The 25,115-nt window shown below is 54.3% G+C and overlaps 1 protein-coding gene across 2 annotated transcripts in view; it reads right to left on the bottom strand.

Moving 5' to 3' along the window:
- The window catches only part of Hpcal1 (hippocalcin like 1), a 103,189-nt gene that overhangs the window by 64,475 nt on the left and 13,599 nt on the right, over positions 1-25,115 (bottom strand). The window contains exon 1 of one of the 2 annotated variants that reach the window (XM_040730666.1): positions 91-177. The exons of the other annotated variant lie outside the window; for it this stretch is intronic. The gene's annotated coding sequence lies outside the window, so the exon portion shown is untranslated. Of the gene's footprint in view, positions 1-90; positions 178-25,115 lie in introns of those variants that run through there. 2 annotated transcript variants of the gene reach the window in all.

The following is a 25,115-nucleotide window of genomic DNA, read 5'->3' as shown; positions in this document are numbered from 1 at the left end:
GAAGGATACTTGCCCTGTGGCCAGACCCAAGGCACAGACGCCGTCCTTTTCCCTGGGTGGCACCTACCCTGCCCACGAGGCTGAACTCACCCGGCAGCGTCTACCACTGGCAGCACCCTGGAAGTGTGAGCAAGTGTTTGGGAGACTTCCGAGTGTTTACTGCTGCAGTCTTCCTCTGGGGAGGAAAACAGCTCGCAGCATTCTGCAAGCCAAAGGTGGGTGGGGTGCAGAGAGGGAGAGACACGTGAATAAACTCTCCTGTCTCCAAGAGGTCCTGAGCCCCACCAGGAGGAGGGAGGAGGGAGGACGGAGGACGGAGGGGAGGCTGCCTGGCTGTCTCTGGAGTACGATGAGGGCTGCAATGGGAACGGAAAAGCAGAAGGGAATAGGGACGACAATGACTGAGCGCTGGTTTCATCTCGTGTCCCGGTGGAAACCCTGCCCAGGCCTTCCACACTAGCGTTTACCAACACAAGGACACACTCTGGTTCCAGTCTGAGGCTGTTAGCCTGGCTGGCCAGTTGCCCAATTGTACAGCCTGTTCACACCCTGACTGGCTCCTGATACGGGTCGACTCCAAGCTCCTTGGAGATTTGTTTTTGTTGAAATGGCCAAGCGGACAGAATTGGCACCAGTTAGGGTTGGAGGTGGAAGCAGGCAGACATGTTCAAATTTGGAGATGAGGGGCTGCCTCCCCAGGGATCCAGGGCCAGCCCTGAACAGGCCCTGTGGGCTTCAAAGAGCTTGAAGCATGCTGGGTCTGATCCCTTCCACCTCCTCCTGGGGTTAACGTTTGTCCCACCATGTCCTGAGGGCCTTCTGACCTGGTGTAAGCTATAGCTGGCCATTGCATCCTCATTACCGAACACCACCACTATCCTTCTGGCCTGTCTCCCCCTAAAAGGGACAAAGACAGCCGGGACGGTGTCAGCCCTGTTCCAACCCAGACCTGAGGACACCAAGGCATTACATACAAGCTTTGCTATCTGTCATACAGGAAGATACTGTGAGATATACCCACAGACTCAAACTTCCATTTATTTCCAAATTATCCCTCATGCTTTGGCTAACAATACCGTCTATGTACTCAGGGTACACAGAAAAGCCTCCAAAACATAGTGAAACATTTCCAGAGGCTGCTGCTTCAGTGTGTGTGTGTGTGTGTGTGTGTGTGTGTGTGTGTGTGTGTGCCTAGGCACACACGTGAGAGAGAACAAGAGAGAGAGCATGCATGCACAATGTGCAGTGTGAGAAAAGCCTCCTTACTCATTTGGTTATAAAAGATTCCTGAGCCACCAGATGGTACCGTGGAGGCTGCGGATACCCGGGTCACTTTTCTCATTTCTGTGCACGGGGCTCCATTTCAGGGCCTGAAAGAGTGACATCCAAGAAGCTACTCCACAATTCCACCAAGACAATGGCTGGGCGACTTCAGGAACTTGGCTTGGCTTTTGCTCGGCTAAGCAGATGTGTGCTCTGTCCCACTTCCTGAATAAATAGGCCCTGGGCTAATACCAAGGCACCTGGTAGCACTTTGGGTTCCCTCGACGTCAAATGGTCTGCTCAGGTGGGGCCTGCGGTCCATGCTGCATTATATAATTAGTGCTGGCTCAGAGCTACCACTACCCTCCATGACAGACAGCTTAGTGGGTCCCAAGATGGCTGCGCTGGAGCCAACATCAAAAGTCATGTTCCCTGGTGCTCTGTGCAGGAACAGGGGCCTGGGAGATCAAAGCCACAGGGTTCACACTGTCACTCACTCATCCACGTGGCTTTCCTGCCTGGTCTGCATTTGGGTTAGCTTTTAAAGGGGGAAGCTTCTGTTCAGCCCTGGTCCCTCCACAGGTCACCCGGTTAGAAAACAAGAGACTCTGAGCATCTCCAAGCAGGATGCACCACGTAGGATGCTCCACACGCTCCTTGTAGAATGCACCACCCAGCCTCCCTGTGGAGAGCCAGCTCAGAATCCCCGTGAGCTGCAGAGCAGTGCAGATCTCCAGGAGGACCGTGGCAGCGGCGGTGGTGGGGAGAGCCTTGCACAGGAACTGTGTGCCAAAGAGGAGCTCAGCCAGCAAGCTCAGCCCTGCAGATGGACCAGTCTACCGCCTGCTCCAGTACCCCCCACGTCTCTCAGCCCCCCCCACGTCTCTCAGCCCCCCCCACGTCTCTCAGCCCCCCCCACGTCTCTCAGCCCTGCAGACGACAGACCAGTCTACCGCCTGCTCCAGTACCCCCCGCCTGCTCCAGTACCCCCCGCCTGCTCCAGTACCCCCCGCCTGCTCCAGTACCCCCCGCCTGCTCCAGTACCCCCCGCCTGCTCCAGTACCCCCCGCCTGCTCCAGTACCCCCCGCCTGCTCCAGTACCCCCCGCCTGCTCCAGTACCCCCCGCCTGCTCCAGTACCCCCCGCCTGCTCCAGTACCCCCACGTCTCTCAGCCCCCCCACGTCTCTCAGCCCCCCCGCCTGCTCCAGTACCCCCCACGTCTCTCAGCCCCCCCACGTCTCTCAGCCCCCCCACGTCTCTCAGCCCCCCCGCCTGCTCCAGTACCCCCCGCCTGCTCCAGTACCCCCCCGCCTGCTCCAGTACCCCCCGCCTGCTCCAGCACCCCCCACGTCTCTCAGCCCCCCCGCCTGCTCCAGTACCCCCACGTCTCTCAGCCCCCCCGCCTGCTCCAGTACCCCCCGCCTGCTCCAGTACCCCCCCGCCTGCTCCAGTACCCCCCACGTCTCTCAGCCCCCCCACGTCTCTCAGCCCCCCACGTCTCTCAGCCCTGCAGACAGACCAGTCTACCGCCTGCTCCAGTACCCCCCGCCTGCTCCAGTACCCCCCACGTCTCTCAGCCCCCCCACGTCTCTCAGCCCCCCCGCCTGCTCCAGTACCCCCCGCCTGCTCCAGTACCCCCCGCCTGCTCCAGTACCCCCCCGCCTGCTCCAGTACCCCCGCCTGCTCCAGTACCCCCCCGCCTGCTCCAGCACCCCCACGTCTCTCAGCCCCCCCGCCTGCTCCAGTACCCCCACGTCTCTCAGCCCCCCCGCCTGCTCCAGTACCCCCCCGCCTGCTCCAGTACCCCCCGCCTGCTCCAGTACCCCCCACGTCTCTCAGCCCCCCCACGTCTCTCAGCCCCCCCACGTCTCTCAGCCCTGCAGACAGACCAGTCTACCGCCTGCTCCAGTACCCCCCACGTCTCTCAGCCCCCCCGCCTGCTCCAGTACCCCCCACGTCTCTCAGCCCCCCCACGTCTCTCAGCCCTGCAGACAGACCAGTCTACCGCCTGCTCCAGTACCCCCCACGTCTCTCAGCCCCCCACGTCTCTCAGCCCCCCCACGTCTCTCAGCCCCCCCACGTCTCTCAGCCCCCCCCACGTCTCTCAGCCCCCCACGTCTCTCAGCCCCCCGCCTGCTCCAGTACCCCCACGTCTCTCAGCCCCCCCACGTCTCTCAGCCCCCCACGTCTCTCAGCCCTGCAGACAGACCAGTCTACCGCCTGCTCCAGTACCCCCACGTCTCTCAGCCCCCCCGCCTGCTCCAGTACCCCCCACGTCTCTCAGCCCCCCCACGTCTCTCAGCCCTGCAGACAGACCAGTCTACCGCCTGCTCCAGTACCCCCCACGTCTCTCAGCCCTGCAGACAGACCAGTCTACCGCCTGCTCCAGTACCCCCCACGTCTCTCAGCCCCCCACGTCTCTCAGCCCCCCCACGTCTCTCAGCCCCCGCCTGCTCCAGTACCCCCCACGTCTCTCAGCCCCCCCGCCTGCTCCAGTACCCCCCACGTCTCTCAGCCCCCCACGTCTCTCAGCCCTGCAGACAGACCAGTCTACCACCTGCTCCAGTACCCCCCACGTCTCTCAGCCCCCCACGTCTCTCAGCCCCCCCACGTCTCTTAGCCCTGCAGACAGACCAGTCTACCGCCTGCTCCAGTACCCCCCACGTCTCTCAGCCCTGCAGACAGACCAGTCTACCGCCTGCTCCAGTACCCCCCACGTCTCTCAGCCCCCCCACGTCTCTCAGCCCCCCACGTCTCTCAGCCCCCCCACGTCTCTCAGCCCCCCCACGTCTCTCAGCCCTGCAGACAGACCAGTCTACCGCCTGCTCCAGTACCCCCCACGTCTCTCAGCCCCCCGCCTGCTCCAGTACCCCCCACGTCTCTCAGCCCCCCCACGTCTCTCAGCCCCCCACACGTCTCTCAGCCCCCCCACGTCTCTCAGCCCTGCAGACAGACCAGTCTACCGCCTGCTCCAGTACCCCCCACGTCTCTCAGCCCCCCCACGTCTCTCAGCCCTGCAGACAGACCAGTCTACCGCCTGCTCCAGTACCCCCCACGTCTCTCAGCCCCCCCGCCTGCTCCAGTACCCCCCCACACGTCTCTCAGCCCCCCACCCCCCGGGAGCAGCAGGAGATTTCAGATGTCACTAGATATCCATCTGAAAGTCCCTTTATGAGAACTGGGTTCGCTTCGGCCCTGCAACTTGAGTTCAATACAGCTTCAGTCTGACCCTGCGGTCTCAGCAGTAGGCGTATGCATACGTCTGTGGCCAAAGACAGTGAAAGCTAGAAAAAAACGCTCTTTCCGTCTTAGGGATGGCATCGGTGTTGTCAGTTCTCCATGTGTCATTCTGAATTACTGCCAAGTTGTCTTGTCCCTAGAAGAAAGCCATGACGGGAGGACGGGCATTTTCAGCCAAAGGGTAGGCAAGGAGGGTAAGTAACTTGAGGGGTGTTATGGGGAGCAGGATGGGCCTCTGTGTGGAGCTAGGTTGGGGAAAGGGAAGTCTCTGGCAGAGAAGGCACAAAAGGTAGGGGAGGGACGGAATGAAATGGCAGGGGAGTAAATGTTCCTCTTCTTTTAAAACTGTCGCTTTGACAAGCCAGAGCAACAACTCCGCAGTTATGAGCACTGGCTGCCTATAACTCCAGTTCCAAGGGACCTTATGTCCTCCTCTGGCCTCTGGAGGCACTACACTCAAATGCATATACCCACACACACACATATATACATAATTTAAAAATAAAACAGGGCTGGAGAGATGGTTCAGCAGTTAGGAGCACTTATTGCTTGTGGTGGTTTAAAAAAAAAGGCCTCCATAGCGAACCGCGCTGTTAGGAGGTGTGGTTTTGTTGGAGGAAGTATGGCACTGTGGGGGCGGGCTTTGAGTTCTCATATATGCCACGCCTAGTGTGACAGTTCACTTCTTGTTGATGTAGAAGTCTCAGCTACTCTCCAACTCCATGTCTGCCTGCATGATGCCTTGCTTCACGTCATGATACCAATGGACTAAACCTCCGAAACTGTAAGCCAGCCCCAATTTAATGTTCTCCATTATAAGACTGTCAAGGCCATGGTGTCTCTTCACAGCGATAGAAACCCTAACTAAGACACTTGCAGAGGGCCCCAGCTTGATTCCTAGCACGCCCATTAGGCAGCTCACAACTGCCTGTAAGTCCAGTTCTAGAGGAATCTAATGGCTCTGGCTTCTGTGAACACCTACACTCACAAATGCGCATGCACACACAGAGACACATAATCAAAATAATAAAAAACACATCTTAAAATCCTCACTCAAAGCTGGGCATTGGTGGCGCACGCCTTTAATCCCAGCACTCGGGAGGCAGAGGCAGGTGGATCTCTGTGAGTTCGAGGCTCCAGGACAGCCTCCAAAACAATACAGAGAAACCCTGTCTCAAACAGACAAACAAACAAACAAAATCCTCACTCAAACTCCAGATCTTCTTCAAGGAAGGAAACCCTACGTCTTTCTCTCTCCTCTTTCCCCTGCCCCTCCCCTCACTTCCCTTCTTCCCGCTATCCACCGCCAGTCTGGCTTTGACTGGAGATCACACCTATCCTGATCACTACAGAAAGGCAGTCCTCCTGCCTAGTGGGGTTCTCGGCCAGCCCGAGGGCTAACGTCCTGAGGAAGTCAGCGCCTCGGTATTAAACTGACTTTAGCTGAAGTCAGTTTGAAGTGTTCTCAAGCTGCAGCGCCCAGCCCGTTTACACACTCAGGGCCCCTTGCCTCGGCAACCTGCCGGCTTTGAAGATAGCAAGACATGTAAACCGTAGTGGGCAAAGCAGAGGTGAGCTACGCCTGCCAGGCAGGCAGAGGGGAAGTGCAGACGCAGAGGCCCGCGTGGAGACTTACCCGAAGGCGGCCAGTAGTGAAACTTAACAGCCCACACAGCCCAGGGTGGCTTCCTGAACTGCTTGGGTCACAGGGACGTGTGTGGCCCCAGCAAAGGTGCGCAGGGATGCTTAGCAACCAGTACCTCAGTCACTTTGATACCGACACAGCCAGCCCAGGCTGATCACACCAGCTTCGGGATGGCCGGTTCCATTCAGACACGCGGTGGTCTCAGTGGCTTCCCGAGCGCAGAGGAGCCAAGGGCAGGAAGCAGAACAGCTCCCATACTCGTGGCTACACATAGGGCAGCTCTTGCCCCACAGTGGCAGGGCAATGATTTCCACACTGAGCCTCAAGCCAGACCTCAAAGGCAAGGCAGCCCGTCTCTGAAGCGTCACTTCCACAACACGGCCTATCTCTAAGAGGGGGGTGGGGAAGACCTCTGAGAAGACAGACAAACACCGCTCGGGGCCACAGCCTTGGATTCCAGCCTCAGAGCACAGGCTTGCATGGCAGCAGAGGCTTGCATGGCAGCTGGAACGAACTGTACCTCCCCTCACTCGGAAAGCCGGGGAGGGACACAAAACAAACCCTAAGCAGAGATTGATGGACTCACAGAAAGGCCCTTACGGCATGCCCTGAGCCAATCCCAAGGCCCAGGCACCCAGCACATGTTGTTCCTTGTGACTGGAACACACTCAGCTGGGCCCCTCCCTTGTCAACACTGGGATGTCCTGAGAGGTTCAGAGCCTCCTTCCCGGGGACGTTTCTCCCCATGCTCCATGCTGGTGACTCTGTTCTGGGGCCCTGTCACCTACACATGTCCTCTCTCATTGGCTTAAGCCAAGAAGGCCAAGGACTATGTCTTTTTTTGGGCTGTGTCCAGGAGCTGGGGCTGGCCAGTCTTGACGGATGGCAGAACAGACTTGCCCAGACCATGTAGAGGCTCCAACATGAGGCCCCACCCCACACAGCGTTCACTCAATCAATACCAAGCTCTCGATGTTTCTCAGCAATGAACAAACTGTCTCTGATCCTACACAACCCCTTCCAACTGCACCCGGTGGGGACACTTTACAACCAAGAATCCTTCAGCTCCACTCCTGGGGACTTTGGGAGGGTCCATGTATAGGAAGAATTTCTGCTTCAAGATATCACCCTCCTCTCCCAAAGCTCCCAACCCCCACCATGGCCAAGTCTGACCCCAGGGAACCCAGTAGTAAGTCTGTGTCATGACTTCCATTATAAATCTGGACCAGGGGTTGTTGGAGACACTGCCTAGGACAGCTTGTTTGAAGCAGGACCCCTAGTGAACCTGTCCTTGGTGTATGAAGTGGAGCTTGGCTTGCTGGACCATGCCATGTAACTTATTTTAAATCTATTACACATCAACGCTGAATCTAGAATCTAGAGCAGATGTTCTGCAAGGGGGGAAAACGTGGGATGTTTAACCCAGAGGAGAGAAGTCCAAGGCTCGTGTGACATGGGTGGCATGATCAGAAGAGCTCTGATTTTCCAGGGGTCAGGGACTGCACAGAACGTGGGGATAGGGAGACAAGGACCTTGAGTGTCAACAAGCTCCAGGGCCCTACTCAGACCTGAGAGGTAGCCAGCATCTGAATGGCCGTCACTGTGTAAATCAGAGTATGGGGGCGGCACTCTGGCCTGTGTTAGACTCCATCTATCCCCTCTAGACTGTGCCCCCCAGCTCAGTCCCCTCCACACCTCATCCTCCTGTATCCATGGGCACAGCTGAAAGGCCGTCACTGTGTAAGTCAGAGTATGGGGGCGGCACTCTGGCCTGTGTTAGACTCCATCTATCCCCTCTAGACTGTGCCCCCCAGCTCAGTCCCCTCCACACCTCATCCTCCAGAGAGTACGCCAGTGCCTGCTGCTGGTGACCTCCAAGTCCGCCCTCTACTGCGGTAAAGGGCATTCTGAGTCACCTACTATGCAAAGCACATTAATAACTGGAACATTCCTCTAGTGAGCTCTGGAAACACTACGCCTAAGTCCTTGTCACAGCTTCCAGCCCAGAGTCTACGATGTCCTGCCTCATCTTCCATGGCCAGAGTCCCAAGCTACACTGAGGACAAACAGCCCAAGAACATTGTTCCCTCCTGCTAGCGTAAGGACACATGGCTCAGAGAGACTAGGAAATGCTGCAATGGCACTCAGCTGGCTAAGAGCTCAACCACATTCACGGTTCTAAGATGGACGGTTATGCAAGGAGCCTGGAGGGGCCATGACAGGGCAGCCACTCCCTATTTCAGCCCCAAATATCAGCGATGTAAAGTGGATAGTGAGAGGAAGACATTGCATGTTACTTTGGGGAAACACACGTGTGCACGCACACAAATGTGAGTGGCCGTGCACGCACACACGATGTGCTGTCTAGTTTTACGTCAACCGACGTGAGCTAGAGTCAGCAGAGGAGCGACTCACAACTGAGACAATGTCTCCGTAAGATCTACCTTTAGGTAGCAAGACTGTAGGGTACTTTCTTACTGATTGACGGGGAAGGGCCCATTCCGTGGTAGGTGGGGTCATCCCTAGGCTGGTTGTCCTGGGTTCTATAAAAAAGCAGGTTTAGTTAGCAAGCCGTGGAAAGCAAGCTAGAAAGCAGCACCTTCCATGGCCTCTGCATCAGATCCTGCCTCCAGCTTTCTGTCCTGCTTGCGTTCCTACCCTGGCTTCCCTCGGTGAACTATGGTTTGGGCTATATAAGCCAAGCCCTTCCTCCCCAAGTTGCTTTTGGTCATGGTGTTTCATCATAGCACTAGTGACCCTAACTCAGACACACACAGACACAGACACAGACACACTGACACACACACACACACACACACACACACACAGATGCATGAAAACAAAACCATTTTTTAGAAGAACAAGAAAAACACCATCTAAGTGTCTTAATCAAAGCTAACCAAGAACACCCCATCCCATGAGACAGAGGGCAGTACCCCCATCATCTTAAAACTGGCAGGATCCTCAGGGCCTCCGATGCCATTATTCACTCTCAGGAGGCTCATGAGCCCCAGGGACTGCTCCACTGGGCCTGTTGCTAAGCTCCACCACGCAGAGTGAGCAGGCAGACTCGAGTCCTGCTGTGTGATCTGGCTTCCTCTAGGCCAGCGGTTCTCAACCTGTAGGACACGGCTCCCCACTATGGGACGAACAACCCTTTCATAGGGGCTCCATGTCAGATATCCTGCATCTCAGATGTTTACATTGTGATTCAGAACTGCAGCAAAATCACAGGTTTGAAGTAGCAATGAAAATAACCTTATGTTGTGGGGCCGCAGCATTAGGAAGGTTGGTGGCTCTCACCTTTAATCCCAGCACTGGGGAGGCAGAGGCAGGCGGATCTCTGTGAGCCTGAGGCCAGCCTGGTCTACAGAGCGAGTTCCAGGCCAGCCAGGGCCACACAGTGAGACTCTGTCCCCAAACAAACATTTTGCTTCGCGAAGATTTCAACCTATAAAACAAACGTGTAGGAGGCATGATGATGGCTCCTAGCATCCAGGGTCCTGTCCCCAGGACACATTGTCCCATGCAATCCTTCTAAGGCACTCGTCACTGACATCCCGTCACTCCACAGGTGGCTGCTTCAGCGTGTCCTAGAGTTGCCTGAACAATACAAGCCAATACACCCAGGAGCAGGCACTCAGGAGCAGGGTGTTCGGGGTCCTTCCCTGGCTGTTGTTGTCCCCTCACCAATGAGCCAGCATCGGCCCTGCCCCACTGCCACTGTGCTCTGCCCTGGAGCCACCTCCTGGTCCTTTGTCCGGCAGAGACTGCACGGACTGATTGGGCTGCCTTGAGTGGGACGCACGGCAGTGAGATAAGCTCTGTGATCACATCTCCAAGTGCACGGTGTCAAAGGGCTCTGCAAGTTGACTCTGGGTACAGGTGGGGTCTGGACACAGCCTTGATTCCCTCAAGCACATCGGGTACTCAACCCAGTACTGGGCACAGAGCAATGGACAATCATCAGAGTCACGACTCCGTGACAGCTACCAGTGCAGGGTGATATGCAACATCACCCGATGAAGTCTTCGGCCTTACAAAGTGGGAGTGGTCCCACTTTACAGATGGGAAAGGCGAGGCTTAAAGCAAACTAATTTATAACTGCATAACTAACAGCCTGATGTGTTCATGGCTAAGATAACATCCCCCCCCCAAACCACCTTCCATTCCCTCATGTGACTCCCCATAGTCTGTCAAGAATACTGTCCACTCATATTTGCACAGTAGCAATGGTACTGCCAATGTGGCCTGTTTCTATGTCCCTGCCTCTTCTTCCTCCTGTGTGTGGTGTGTGTGTGGGGGTGTATATCCGGAGACCCAAAGTTGACATTCAGTGTCCTTGATCACTCTTCACCTTATTCATGGAGGCAAAGTTGAGCTTGGAACTCACCTACTGGCAGGTTCAGCTGCCTGACTTGTCCTAGGGAGCACTTTCCTGTCAATGTCCCTCAAGTTCTGGGATTGAAAGTGACAGCTTCATCTGCCTGCTTCTATGTGGAGATCTGAATCCCAGTCCTTGTGCATATACAGCATGAACTACTTCTCTACCCAGCCCTGCTATCCAATTCTGCTTCTTCTCTACCCAGCCCTGCTATCCAATTCTGCTTCTTCTCTACCCAGCCCTGCTATCCAATTCTGCAACAGTTTCCAGCTGACTCACAGAGGGTATGCTATCTAATTCCAAGGACTATTTTTTATCACCTCAAAAAGAAAATCAGCATTCACTTCTGGCACCTCCCCCCCCCAAATACAGTCTTTTTTTTTTTTTTTTTGGTTTTTACGAGACAGGGTTTCTCTGTATTGTTTCAGAGGCTATCGGTCTATTTTTGATTTCTTTAGATTTGCCTATTGTAGAAATCTCATTTAAGTAACACAATATGCCATCTTCTGTGTCTGGCTTATTTCACTGAGTATAATATCTTCAAGTTTTCTTCACGTGGAAGCATATGTCAATGTCTCTTTTCCTTTTCGTGGCTGTGTAATATTCCACTGTGTGGATCTACCACATTTTGTTTATCCATTTAACAGCTGAAGGACATCTGGGCTGTTTCTACTTTGGGGGCTATTAAGAATAAGGCTGTTATGAACGCTCATATGCCCATGCTTTTCTACTGCATGCGGCATATGCCTGGAAGTGGAACCATGGGGCCATCGGTCAGTTCTGCATGCAGTCATTTGGGGGAACCACCCAACTGCTTTTCACTCCCTCCAGTGAGGTACAAAGATCCTAATTGCTCCACATCCACACTGACATTTGTTATTGTCTGTTCTGGGTTCTATCCATCCAAGGGGTGACACATACATACAGCACTTAGAACTTATGCCGTGTAGCTATGATGTCCCCAAAGCTCATCACAGCAGCTGTGTAAGGCAAGCGGGAAGAAGGGTACGCTAGAGTTGAGCCTACACAGGGAAGTCCAGGCTACACTACTCTTGGCTCAGTTTCTCTTTTGGCCTCAAAATCAGAGACTCGAACTTCCACAGGGTTCCAGGAGGGAACATAATTAACTAGTCGGGTCCATGGTATGAATAGTGTTTCAGCATTTGGACAGAAATTCCAACTGGTCTGCCTTTTGTGTCTACTCGGGACATAAGTAGGGGTGTCATGGGTGGGGTCCTGAAGAACTGTCATGATTTTTTAAGCCACTCTTTGCAATAAACAACCCCTCTCTTCCATTGTGAAGACTAACAGGATTTCTCACACTCCCTGCTAAAAATAGTAAATCTGTTCCCCGAGTCCAAGGATGGTCAGCAATACTTTAATACAGATTAAGCCGTTCAGCCGCAAGCCATCGGTTCTCAGAGGGCAACCCCCAAGTTGCTGTGGGGACTGAGCTGGGGCCTTCCTGAGGGCCTGCCTGCCCTTGGAGCTTTCCAGGAGACCCTGGAAACACAGCCTCTCTAGACCAGATGCAGGGAGGGGGCGGGGCCAGAGCCTTGCTCTAATGCCAGCCATGGGCTCATCCTCCACGGGTGGAGATGTACTTCCAAGCTTCCTGGCAGGCTCAGTCCTCCCACGGGCAAGGGCCTCTTCATGAGTTGTCTTTCATATGGCATTTGTCTTCCTCCAGGGTAGAGAGAAGGAGAGGAGCTGGGGGCATAGCTCAATAGGGAGGCCTTGTCCAGCCTGCATGAGGTCCTGGGCTCCACCCCAGTGTTGCAAAGAAATGAAAGAAAAAAAAAATAAGTGCAAACCCAGCACGGCACCCCAGCCTTAGACCCTGGTGTCAGCAATCCCCTGTTAGCCGCTGTATTTTATTTCCTAGACCCAAAACATTAAGGCCAGGCCACACCAAGATGGGGACCACACAAGGGTGTGGACACAGGGACGCAGACTCCTGCGTGCATGAGAATCAGATCCTTATCACAGCAGCTGAACCAACCCAACCGCATAGGACAAAAGGAGAAGGGACCACACCCCTCCCCCAGAACCCTGGACCACCGTGTCAGCGCCGACAAGACATAGAAACACCACCGCGAATGCTCTGCCCAAGCAAGGGACGCACGGAGAGGACCAGGGCACACAAGCGCACCTAACTAACGCGCAGACACTGCAGGTTCTGCACATGCGTGGAGAGAGGACAAATCCTGTGTGGGTGTGACCCTCGCTCCTCCTGGGAAGGCGAGAGCGAGGCAGGAACTGTGCTCTGCCGACAGGACAGTGCGAGTCTCCACAGCGCGCTCAGCCAGAGTGAAGGGGAAGCAGGCTCGGGCTTGGCTGGAGCGCGCGCACAGCTCTTTGGGCTTACATGTCAAGTGTCCGCAGAGCCTGGACGAGAACGCAGTGGTGGTTTTACCCCTTCACAGCCAGGGGCCTTGGTGGTTGGAGGCCACTGGTCTGTGCTCTGCTTCCAGACAGCAGAGCTCCTTAGACAGACAGAAACAAATGGAGAGAGACACAGCGGTGACGCTAATCAGGGTTGTATTGGGATAACTGTGAGGACGTGTAAAAACTGTATTTGTGTGTAGTGTGTATACACGGATATGTTTGTGTGTGTGTGGGTGCACAGCAAAACACATGTGTGAAGTCAGAGGATAGCGTGTAGGAGCTAGTTCTTTCTACCATGTGCATCCCAGGGACCAAAACTCCGGTTGTCAGGGCTCATACGGAAATGCCTTTACCTGCTGAGCCAACTTGATGGCCATGAAGAAAAGACTCTTTGGTGGGTTTTTTTTGTTAGTTTTTTTTTTTTTTTGCTTTTCTGCATTTTCTAGTCTTACCAAAACTGATGTGTGAAAACTGAATTAAATTTTTCTTCAAAAATCAAAACCAAGGCTGAGCCTAGTGGCGGATACTTTTCATCCTAGAACTAGCGAAGAGGCTGGCAGATCTCTGTGAGCTCAAGGCTGGCACGGTCTCTCTACATAGCAAGTCTGAGGACAGCCAAAGCTACACAGTAAAGACACTGTGTCAAAAATAAATAAATAAAGCCACCCATTTTTATCCTATAAGGAGAGACACCTTGCTCAGCCTAGGCACGGGGGAGGTGGGGAGGGGCCTTGGTCCTGCCTCAACTAGATGATGGGACAGACTTAGTAGACTTCCTAGAGGAGACCTTACCCTCTCCGAGAAGCAGATGGGAAGTGAGGGAGGGGGGAAGGAGGAGAGGAAGGAGGGGGAACTGGGATTGGAATATAAAAATTAAATTAATAAAAATAAAAGCAAAACCCCAAACGGCCAGGGCTGAGCACCAGAACACAGGCTTTGGGAGTGAGCGCTAAGGAGCGTCAGCTCAGGCAGGACAGCTGGGGTAGAGGTTAGATCTGAGCCTCAAGCAGTGATGACACTGAATTCAGGAAGTTTCCACTCTGGCTGTGCGGCCAGGTGGCGGAAGTCCCTGACCTAGAAGTGTGTGAAGCCATGACCCAGGGCTACCTCCATTGACCTGCAACTTAGGCCAACAGGAACAGAGGTCGGAAAGACACAAAACTCCACCCCTGAGACCAGGTAGAAAGTTCCTACAGCTGCTTTTTGGCCACCTGATTTACGGTCCAGTCCTCTAGAGTGGTGAGTTTCCTCCCAGAGGAATCAGTCTGTTTTGAATGAGAAAATTCTGTTGCTAGGGGGGCTGCGGGAAGAACAAGAATGGAGCCAAGAGCAGGATGACCCCTTCCAGCAGGGCTCGGGCATGGCCAGCCCAAACAGAGTCCCCAGAACCCCACAGTCTGTGACCCTGCAATCTCTGGCACAGCCCTGGCCACACCAGGCTTCTCTGAGCCCTCATTGGATTGGCTATAACCTGCCCCACCCCACCCCACCCCACCCCACCCTACCCCACCCCCTCTGGCCTGCTTGCCTAGGCCCAGCAAGGAACCTGCTGAATTGGCTGAACAAGTCCCCTGATGACCACGGACATTCAGTCAAGTTCCTTACCCCTTACCCCCAACGCTGGGTTCAAATCCTCTGCCCCTGATGTCCCCCTCAGTTATTTCCCATCCAGTGATGCCCTCTGTCTGTCTGTCTGTCTGTCTCCCACAGCCCGTCTCTCTCCCTCATTCCCCCCTCACTCCCCTCCCCTCTCACTCCCCTCTTCCTTGTATTAGAAGATACACTCCCCACCCTCTCTGTGGTACGGTGGAGATGACCCCTACTGCAGTTGTCTGGGTAGTGTCTTTCCTGAGGTGCTACGTAGCAGTCCATTCTTCCTTTAGACAAAAACCAGGTTTAGGAGTTGAAGGGCTAGCCTCACCCTTAACCCACACCCCCTTTAGTTAGAAGCTTAGTGAAGGTTAGTTGGGGCGGGGTGTGTGATATGGTCTCTCTGAGAAACACTAGGGGCTAGGTAGGGCACTAGTGTAGAGAGAGGCCCTCGGAGAAGATAAGACACCTCTTGGGTAGACACAGGCTGAGGACATAGGCTAATCTAGTGACATTTAAACAGATGCAAACAGTCCATTCTCGGGAGAAGAGGGGAGGCTGGGTAGAGAAGAGGGGAGGCTGGGTAAGGGAGTGGGTGGACATAGGAGGCTATGCTCTCCGCTCTGCCCTAGCCCAGTGTGACCTCGGCACAGTCGCTTCCCCTTTGGGGACCGCTGTGTCATCATCATCTGCAGAGGCAGGAAAGGGTTGATAAGCAGGCCCAGCATCAAGTCCACAGACTGTCAGTTCTGTGACCCTGCGCCTGCCCTTACAATAGGACACATTCCCTTCTACAGACAAGTATAAGACGAGGCAGACGCCCCTTACTAAACTGCTTCTGAATCTAGTCTTTCCCAGACCGGTGCTGTTGGGGAAGCTGCTCGCTTGGCATTGAGCTCAGCGTACCTCAGGTCTTGTCAGTGCGATGCAGGCATCACAGGTCTCTTACTGGTGACCAGGTAACACGGCAGCACCCTGCTCCCAGCATCTGCCACCTCCTTGTAGCTTGAGAGCAGACCCATGTATCACTCTTCCCCAAAGCCATGCTCATGCCCTTAGGCCCTGGCCCTTATCCACAAGGCTGAAGTTGGGGGGGGGGGCATTGGTTTGAGATAGTGGTAGCTCAAGGCCTAGCCAGTGCCCTGAAGCAGGCAGGAGTGTAGGTAGCTCTTGCCTGCCCCTCTACAGAGTGTCTCCTGCCTGGGGCATTTGGCAAGATGATTTGGCAAGGGACAAATGCTAGTCCCCCTGTCACAGGCCCTTCCCATATACCAAGTACTTTGCTTGTTGATCATATCTCACATGGCTCTCAGGGTTGTCACAGACCCAAGGCCACCCAGCCTGACCTATGACCTCTTGGGAACATTGGGAGTTATAAAAGGAGGAGGTGCAGGTTTCAAGAAAGACGAGTGAGCCGCAGAAAGGCCTAGAGACGGTCCTGCTTAGTGGTCTCCGAACTTCAGCTGAGGGGTCACTTGTTTTTAAAGAGACAGGAATATGTATAGCCCAGGTTATCCCTGAAGTCTCTATGTAACCAGGGATAACCTTGAACTCGGTCATCCTGCCTCTACCTCCAAGTGCTGGGACGTGTCTACAGACACCACAGCTGGCTTTCCATAGTACTAAGGGTTAAATGCAGGCCTCCAGGCATGCCAGGCCAGCTTTCTACCAGCTGAGATGCATCCCCAGTTTGGGCTAAGATTGTCTAATTAAACCTTCCCAGCACAGGAATAAAAGGCACACTTGGGAGGGACAGAGCCAATGAGCCCACTTGAATGCCCTGGCCCTCTGCGGCCCCTCTCCAGAGCAGTTGAAAGACAGCAGCTCCTTCTGTGAGCCTCTCACGAGCCCAAGTAAGAGCAGAGCCGGGGGGGGTGGCAGCAGTCCAGGGACACGCAGTGCTGATCCAATGGTGTGAAATGGCACTGGGTGGCTGGGGGCTCCCTTCCACAGCCCTGTCAAAGCCCAGCAGGGACAGCCAGCTCAGCTGGGGGCTGAGAGTTGGAGCTGTGATAACCACAGCCACATTTCCAGGTTCATAGAAGACTAGAAAGACTTCCTTAGGAGGAGGCAGGGAGCTGAAGAGGCTGCTGGAGCCTAGCAGAGGCAAATGAAGCATCCAGAACAGAGACAGAGCATCCAGACTAGAACGAGGCCTCCTTCCAGCTGAGCTATCTTAGGGCCCTGGCTGCTACGATTCCCAGGGAGAGCCCCGCCCCCTCCCCAAGACTGCATCTCCCACCCCCAAGAGCTCCATTGTCCTCTTCTGTCCTGCCAGCTAGGAACACGAAGGAGAGAATCCAGTCCTGTGCTTGGGGGTGGCACCCCTTCTTCTGAAGGAAGTGTTAGGTCATGAGGTAGAAGAGTTTTAAAAAAGAGTCTCTAATATCAGAGTGCAGATGCCAGGCTCCAGAGGCAGGTAGGATGGGTGTTCATCTAACAGCAGGCAGCTGGGGGCTCCTGGGAAAGTAGCCAGGAAACCCCAGTGTAGCATAGGGATGCCAGCCAGTCCGGGGGTTGCGGGGCGGGGAATGGACACTGACTGCACTTTGCAGCCTACAGACAAATCTCCAAAGAGCATTCTGGGGACTGTGTGCCACACACAGGGCGGGAGGCAACAGGAGGGGACAGCCCTTGTCCTGAGAGAATAAAATGTGACGGCAAGGGGCTGGGAGGAGGAAGTCTCCCGGAGCTGTTGAAGAGACTCTCCAATGGAGGTGGGCTCAGACTCTACACTGAAAGTGCAAACTGCTCAGCCCCCAGCAGCCACTGGCTGGCAGAGCCAGGCATGGCCTGGGGACTCTGCATTTCCACGAACAGAGACAGGCTGATCCTGTGCTTGGAAAAAACTGTCTTAGCGGGTAACAGGGGTGGGCAAGGTGCTAATTCCTAGAGAGAACAAGACTGCTATTCAAAGGAAACCCAAGGGAAACTGCCCTCCTTTCTCCAGGGTTAATGCTGGCTGCTGCTTATTTAGGCAAAATATCACTTCCATGTGTAATAGGCTGAACCATGCTCCCCCAAAATCCACATGCCAAAGTCCCAAGCCCCAGTAATACAGGAAGTCACTTTTTCATAATTAGATCCCCAACACTTCCCTATCCCATGACCAAATATCCCTATTCGGGTAGGAAAGTAACCCGAATCCTGCCATAATGGCGAGGGTTCTCCAAAGATTCAGGGCCTGTAAGATACTACAGCAAGATGATGAGGGACTAGTCCTCATGGCTATGGAAGCTGAGAGGTATTACAACCTGCTGCCTGCAAGCTGGAGCCCAGGGGAGCCAGCTGGTTGAGATCCTACCCAAGTTCAAAGGCTCAGGAACCAGGAGTTTGGTGTCCCAAGAGGAGCCCTGCTGTCCATGCTCCCTCAGTGTCAACTTCCCTGGACTTAGACTCACCATAGCGACTGGCCGTATGCTCTGGGTATGTCCATAGGGTGTATCCAGAGAGGCTACCCTGAGATGGGAAGACCCAGCCTGAATGTGAGCAGCGCCATCCTGTTGGCTGAAATATGGGTCTATAGAAAGTGAGCTGAACCCCAGACCGCAACCCCACCCGTCTCTCTTTCTGCTTCCTGATTGGATGCAATGTGAGGAGCCGATTCAAGGTTCTGAATTCCCCGAGATGATGGGTTGTACCCTCAAACATCGAGTCCAAGCAAACCCTTTTTGTAAATTGTTTTGCCCTATCAATAAGAAAACTAGTTAGTGTGTCTACTCAGAACCCTCAAGGGACCACACCACACTTACCCACACTGGGGAATCTATTGGTCCAACTGCCTTTGCTCTACTTACTGGCCTCCGTGCTGCTCTCCTCCACTACCACACGGAAGCGACGGTCTACCATCTACCTCGTCATCCCTTGGCCCAGTCAAGCTGGCACATGAAACAAACCGTCACTCTGGAGAACAGCCGTCACAAGCGCCCTGCATGAAGCACTGTTGCAGACCAAGGGGCGCAGGTATCACAGTCCCGTTACCCGGGAGGGGTTAACCTGGACAAATTAGTTAACCTCCCGGCCTCTGTGTCCTTTTCCATTAAATAGGCTTCTGGCCATCAGCTGCCCACTGTGGACCATTCCTGAAGATATAGTGGTGTTCCCTACGGCTACCCCTTCAGTGTCCCAGAGGACCAGCTCCTCCCACAGCAATTCCAGAACCCCATGGTGGACAGAAATGACCCCAGCTAAAGTTCTTCACACTTCCGAAATCTATTATAAATGAAGCTTTGGGCAATGAAAAGTTATGGGTCTGGCGTTAGTCGTAAATCACCCACTTGTGAAGACATATATAGTAAGTCATTAACGTTAGCACCGTCTGCAGCAAGTGCTCCCGGAGAATTAAGCTCCCCACAGTTTGGCTCTAAATAACTCCATTCTCCACTGGAATAAGCCAGGGCTCTTGGCCAAACTCAAGTCCTGCTGGAGGTAAGGCTACTGACACCCACAGATGACTCTCACAAACTGGCTCCTGTCCTGGGCTTAAAAATATTTTTTTAAAACAAGCCCTCTCCAGTGTTTCTGAAACTCACACGTTAGGAACTCGCATGAACATGACAAGAAAAAGCTCACAGAGTTCCCCGTGACACTCTAAGTGAGGCAATAGGACACATACATGGTGAAACTGAGACTCAGATCAGATCTTGACTGGGAACTCAGGAAGCACAGGAGAAAGGTCCAACTCTAACACTCGAGGCTCTGCAGGAACAGAGAGAAGTACCTGGCCCTCCCACAGGCGACCCCAGGAATGACACTGCCAATTCTGCCCTAGCAGGACTAAGTGTGGTGGGATGCGCATTTGGAATGACTTAGCTCCAGCTGAACATCTCGAAGCATTCCGACACCTCAGCTATGGCTGCTGGCCTGCCCCTCACGGGAACAGCGGGTGAGGCTGGATTCCAAGGGTGCTGTACATTGGACAGAGTGTGAAGTCACAGGGAGGCCTCAAAACAGGTTGCTGCTGCAAAGAGGTCCTTGTACCTCCTCCCTCCCTGCCTGCCTCCCTGCCTCCCTCCCTGCCTCCCTGCCTCCCTCCCTCCCTGCCTGCCTCCCTCCCTCCCTGCCTGCCTCCCTCCCTCCCTGCCTGCCTGCCTCCCTCCCTCCCTCCCTGCCTGCCTCCCTCCCTGCCTCCCTGCCTCCCTGCCTGCCTCCCTCCCTGCCTGACTCCCTGCCTCCCTCCCTGCCTCCCTCCCTCCCTGCCTCCCTCCCTGCCTGCCTCCCTGCCTCCCTCCCTCCCTCCCTCCCTGCCTCCCTGCCTGCCTCCCTCCCTGCCTCCCTGCCTGCCTCCCTCCCTGCCTCCCTCCCTGCCTCCCTGCCTCCCTGCCTCCCTCCCTGCCTCCCTGCCTCCCTGCCTCCCTCCCTCCCTCCCCAGTGTAGGAACCACAGACTAATGGAGGGAGCCACCCAGGCAGAGATGCTCTCTCTTTGAAGAGGGGCATGAATTGAGCTTGACCAAAAGCTGGGGGCTGGAAGGGAGGGGTGGATATCTGGCGAATGGCAGTTGTCCAGCTCCCTGGGATACAGGGTGGACAGGGAGGAGAGGCTGCGATGGCCAGCTGCCCATGCTGGGAGCCTCAGGCATCTGTTAGCAAGTACTGGCCAATTATAACGCACAGGGCTGGGGGGCGGGGGTGCACGGTCTAAATTCTGCCCAAAAGGGAGAAATCACAAGAGTATTATTTCCTTACTAAGGCTATAGAGAGAAAAACAAGTACGAGAGAAGTTGAGAGGTTGAGTAACCTTCCTCCTGTGCTAGTATTGGGTGGAAGGACAGACAGGAGGTCTGCTTCAACTAGGGTTTCCCTTACCCTAATCTGGAGCTCTGGCCAGGATGACCTCACCTACTGTCTTAGTCAAGGTTGCCACTGCTGTCATGGAACACCGTGACCAAAGAAACTCGGGGAGGAAAGGGTTTATTCAGTTTATGCTTCTACTTCACCGTTCATCATCAGAGGAAGCCAGGACAGGAACTGGAGCAGGGCAGGAGCCTGGAGGCAGGAGCTGATGCAGAGGCCACGGAGGGTGCTGCTTACTGGCTTGCTCCTCAGGGCTAGCTCAGTCTGACTTTTTACAGAACCCAGGTCCACCAGCCCATGGGTGGCACCACCCACAGTGGACTGGGCCCTCACTAATTGAGAAAATGTCCTACAGGCTTGTAGGTACTTTTTCAAGTGAGGCTCCCTCCTCTCAGATAACCTTAACGTGTGTTAAACTGACATAAAACCAGGTAGCACCCCTCCCATCACAGGTGAGCGGTGAGGTCAGGGCACCAATATGGATGAAGGCAGGCCAGCATAAACCCAGGCAGCTAATTCCCAGCCTTATCCCTAATCCCACCTCCAAAGAGGGGCCATCGAGATTTTTCCAATGCAGGACCCACCACAGGGTTCTGCCCCCTACTGTCACAACCCAAGGGTGGCATGCCAGTCTCCTTTAACACACACCGAAGCCACCTGCCACCTTCCACCAGGCAAGCTGGGCACGTAGCCTCTTGGCCATTGCCTTTGGGTAGGAAGATCCCACCCCCACCCCTACCAGGAGGAGAAACTCAAAGGAAAAACAGCTTTGTTAATTAACTTTGACAGCCCCAAGCCAGACTGGGAGCAAACCTCCCAGTGAAACCTGTAACCTCCCAGTTTTATTCTGTCCAGATATAGTCTCATGTGGGCCCTGGAATGAACTCTAGCCACCATTGGGGGGAGGGCGGGGGACACAGCACAGGGTTCTGGTGACCTCCATCCCATACTACCAGGGCCCTGAAAGACAGCTGCCCTGCAGACACCTGCAGAGACTGTACAGGTTAGATGTCAGTACCACAGTCTATTTCCCACACAATTTAAAAGTCCCCAACAGCTGCTTCGTTTCCCAACTGCCCTTGCAGAGCGTAGGGAAGAGCCAGCCTGGTTTCACACAACCAGTAAGTGGACCCAAAGCCAGCCAGCAGTGGCACTAATTAGCCCCAGTTGAGCCAGAAAAAAGCAGGACTCTGATAAAGGCTGGGAGCCAGGTGCACCCCGGGCAGGTGTTTAATATGTGCTTGCAGCTGTGTGCCTTGCATCTTAAAGTCGCAGGCCGTGGCAGGAAGCCACAGCAAACCTACACACTCAAACACACCAGACAGTCCTGGGTCTAGCACTCTTCCATGCAAACGCATCTCTGTGACGATAAAGAGAACGTCAGCTGCTGCAGATCTGGGTGCTCGCTAAGGACAGGAGGACTAGGGGACTATGTGCATGAGTGATATAAGACAGGAAAAGCAGGAGAGCAGCAGACATAGCTGCCTTCCAAAGCCCGGGGCCCCATGCCTACTCTGACACTGCCACCAGGAAGCCCAGGTCAAGTCACCTTCTGGACCCCAGTATTTTTGTGGTGTGTGCAAGCGTGCATTCACGAGCCTGCAGGTGCACATCTGTGTGCATGTACCGGCTGTGCATGTGGAGGGGTCAGAGGTCAACCCCAGGAGTCACTCCTCAGGCACCAGCCAGTTTGTTTTGAGAGACAGGGTCTGTTGCTGGCCCACATTCAAAAAGCAGCTAAGCTGGCTTGCTATGAAGGCCAGAGCGCCGACCTGTCACAGGCTCCCAGGTGCGGAGGCTGAAAGTACATGCCACCATGTCCAGCTTTTTTACATGGGTTATGGAAATCAAACTCAGGGCCTCATGATTGGCAAGGGACACTCGGAGTCAAAGGCCAGAGACCCAGTCACCTCTGGTAAAGATCTGCCCTTGGACCACAGAACAGAAACACTGCCGTTGTCATCAAGGGTAGCTGGGCGGGATGGCAGGGTCTGTACGCACCCTCATCTGAGCTGAGAACTGTAGGGGCACATTCGGAACCAACAGACACAGCGATTTTTAAATGAGTGTTCCATGGCTGCTGGTACTGGAACTGCAAGGAAACTGAGGCGGGAAGGTGACTCCCCCCTCCCCAAGGAAACCCAGTCCTAGATGCACTGGGTCTTGAGATCATGTTCACAAGCTCTCCCGACTCCCGGGGGCCAAACCACAGCCCCACCCTGCCCCACAGAGGTCAGCAGACAGCAATCCCCCAGGAGGACTCTGCAACAGGGCCCCTCTCAGTGCAGTGTGGCCACCATAGCAACCACGGCCTTAACAACTTTGGCATTTCCACAGCCTCTGATTGATCCAGGGCTCAAAATTAACATTGCAATGAATCAGTATTTGCATTTAATTTTATTCCAATTGGGTTTTGCATAACAACATCTTTAGGTTTCACCCCTAAAGACAGGGCCAGTGAATCCATAGCACAGGGGCCCCCCAAACCAGTGAGATATAGCTGGTTGGTCCTTTTCAAAGGCAGTGATGCACAACTCGATTTCTTCCCTGACTTGTTCATTTTGTTCAATATTCTTTCCTCTTCCTGAGATGACAAGGCCATTAGTTTTCTGAAGTTCACCCTTTGGGGGAATAACTATATGATTTATTTATTTATTTATTGCACGTGTTATTTATTGCATGGTGTGCTTGCATGCATGCTATGGCACACGTGTGGAGCTCAGGTGACAACTTGCAGGCGTCAGCTCTCTCTCTCCACCATGTGGGTCCTGCGGTTTGAACTCGGGTCATCAGGCTTGGTGGCAGGCCATCTTTCCCCAGAGAGCCATCTCACTGGCCCTTGAAGGCCATCCTTTAGACCTTGTTCTTAGATCCTACTGAGAAACGACGGATAAGAAGACAGAAACCGGGACTGGAGAGATGGCTCAGTGGTTAAGAGCACTGGCTGCTCTTCCAGGGGTCCTGAGTTCAATTCCCAGCAACTATATGGTGGCTCACAACCATCTGTAATGGAATCTGATGCCCTCTTCCCGCATGTAGTCTCTATAGGTAGACAGAGCACCATATACATAAAGTAAATAAAACTTAAAAAAAAAAAAGACAGAAAACAACGCCCAAGGCATCTCTGAAGGAGCCACGGAGAAGCTCAGAGAAGCTCGGGGTTTCCCTCCGGTGTGAGCCAAGGGCCTGGAAGGAGCCTAGGCATGCAGTAGGTGCTCCTACTGTGTGACAAACAGGTACCAACCAATGCCCAGGTTAGTGCTCAGACAGTGGACTCCATCACTCCTGCTGTAGCTCATGCCTGCTAAAGCAGGGCTTCAGAGTATAGGCACACAGTAGCAGGTGTGTGTGTGTGTGTGTGTGTGTGTGTGTGTGTGTGTGTGTGTGCGCGCGCGCGCGCGCGTGCGCACCTGGCACACCAACATCTGTAGAAGTCTAAGCCTCCCTGTCTCTATCTCAGCTCCATCCACCCCAGAGGCCAAATGGAGGCCCAGGCAAGACAGGATGCAGAGAAAAAAAAGAGCAAGGCCTGCTTGAGCCCTGTCCTCTGGGGACTCCATCAACTGGGAAGAAAGCCAGTTTCTTTAGAAAACGCCACTCCACCATGTTGATTACAAGCTACACAGAGCACCCCAGGAAGAAGAAGATGACACCGTCTGTGGTGTTGGTGCGTGTGCATCTGCATGTGTGGTATATTAGAGTGTGTGTCCGGTGCACACCCACGGAGGTCAGGGAGGTCTAGTGTCCTGCTCCTTTACCCTCGGCCTTATTCTCTCCAGTCAGGGTGTCTCACTGAGCCTGGCAGCCCGCTAGCTCATGAGATCCCCCCCCCGTCTCTGTCCCCCCCCCCGTCTCTGCCCCCCCCCATCTCTGCCCCCTCCCAGCACTGGGGTTAGAAACCACTGCCTGGCTTTGCTGGGGATTCACACTCGGGTCCCTGAAGACTGAGCTGGCCCACTAGCCCATTCCTCAGCACAGCGCTTGAAGGAGGAGTGACTGACTACCACTGCCCCGTGCAGAATGGTGGGGGGGAGCAGTGCTTCCGGCAGCAGTGTTCCCAGCAGAAGGACCAGCATGCACTAAAGCTCTGAGCAGTGATACGGGAATTATCAACGTTCTTCATGTCTGTCTGGGGGAACCCCTCATCCTGGTGACCAGCAGAGTCTAGCCTGTAAGTGGAGGGAAATAACAGGGAGAAAGGACCAGAAAATATCCCAAGCCTGCCATGACATGTGCCTAGCAGCCATGCCCTACCTTGGGACTTGGACATGAGACACTCAGTGCTGGGCATCTGGTCCACGAAGAACACATTCGGTTACAAACAGTGGCTTAGGCAAAAAAAGGGTTTTCTCTACACTACAAACAGGGGCGAAGGCTCCAGTGCTCTTGGTCAGAGTTCAAGAGGCCAACAAAAGACCGAGTTAGTTTGTCTGTTTTGCTGACCTGGATACAGGAACTTCAGCCTCATAGTCACAAAAAGGCTGCCCTACTTCCAGAAATTATATCAGCTTTCCAGGCAGGATAAGATAGAAGCTCTGAAAGCCTTTGGGACTAGGGTGTTTTCTTTGGAAGCAGGAGCCCTTTCAACTGGCCTTGAACGTCTCCCAGGCGAAACTGTCTGGGCTTCCCTGGCTGGGGGTGGCTAAGGTCAGGCTTCATTTCCCAGTATTGTGTAGAAGAGCCTTCTGCTCTTGCAGTCCCACAAACTGAAGCTTCCAGGCAGCTGATGACCCCAAAGATCACCTTCCTGGACCACACTCTATGAAACTGAATTTCGCTACATGCCTAGGAGAAATGAAATCTGTGTCC

This window comes from Mesocricetus auratus, unplaced genomic scaffold, assembly GCF_017639785.1.
Source record: "Mesocricetus auratus isolate SY011 unplaced genomic scaffold, BCM_Maur_2.0 Super-Scaffold_100024, whole genome shotgun sequence".
NCBI lineage: Eukaryota > Metazoa > Chordata > Mammalia > Rodentia > Cricetidae > Mesocricetus > Mesocricetus auratus.
Note: the sequence above shows the minus strand (reverse complement) of the source record. Positions and strands in the feature narration are given on the sequence as shown.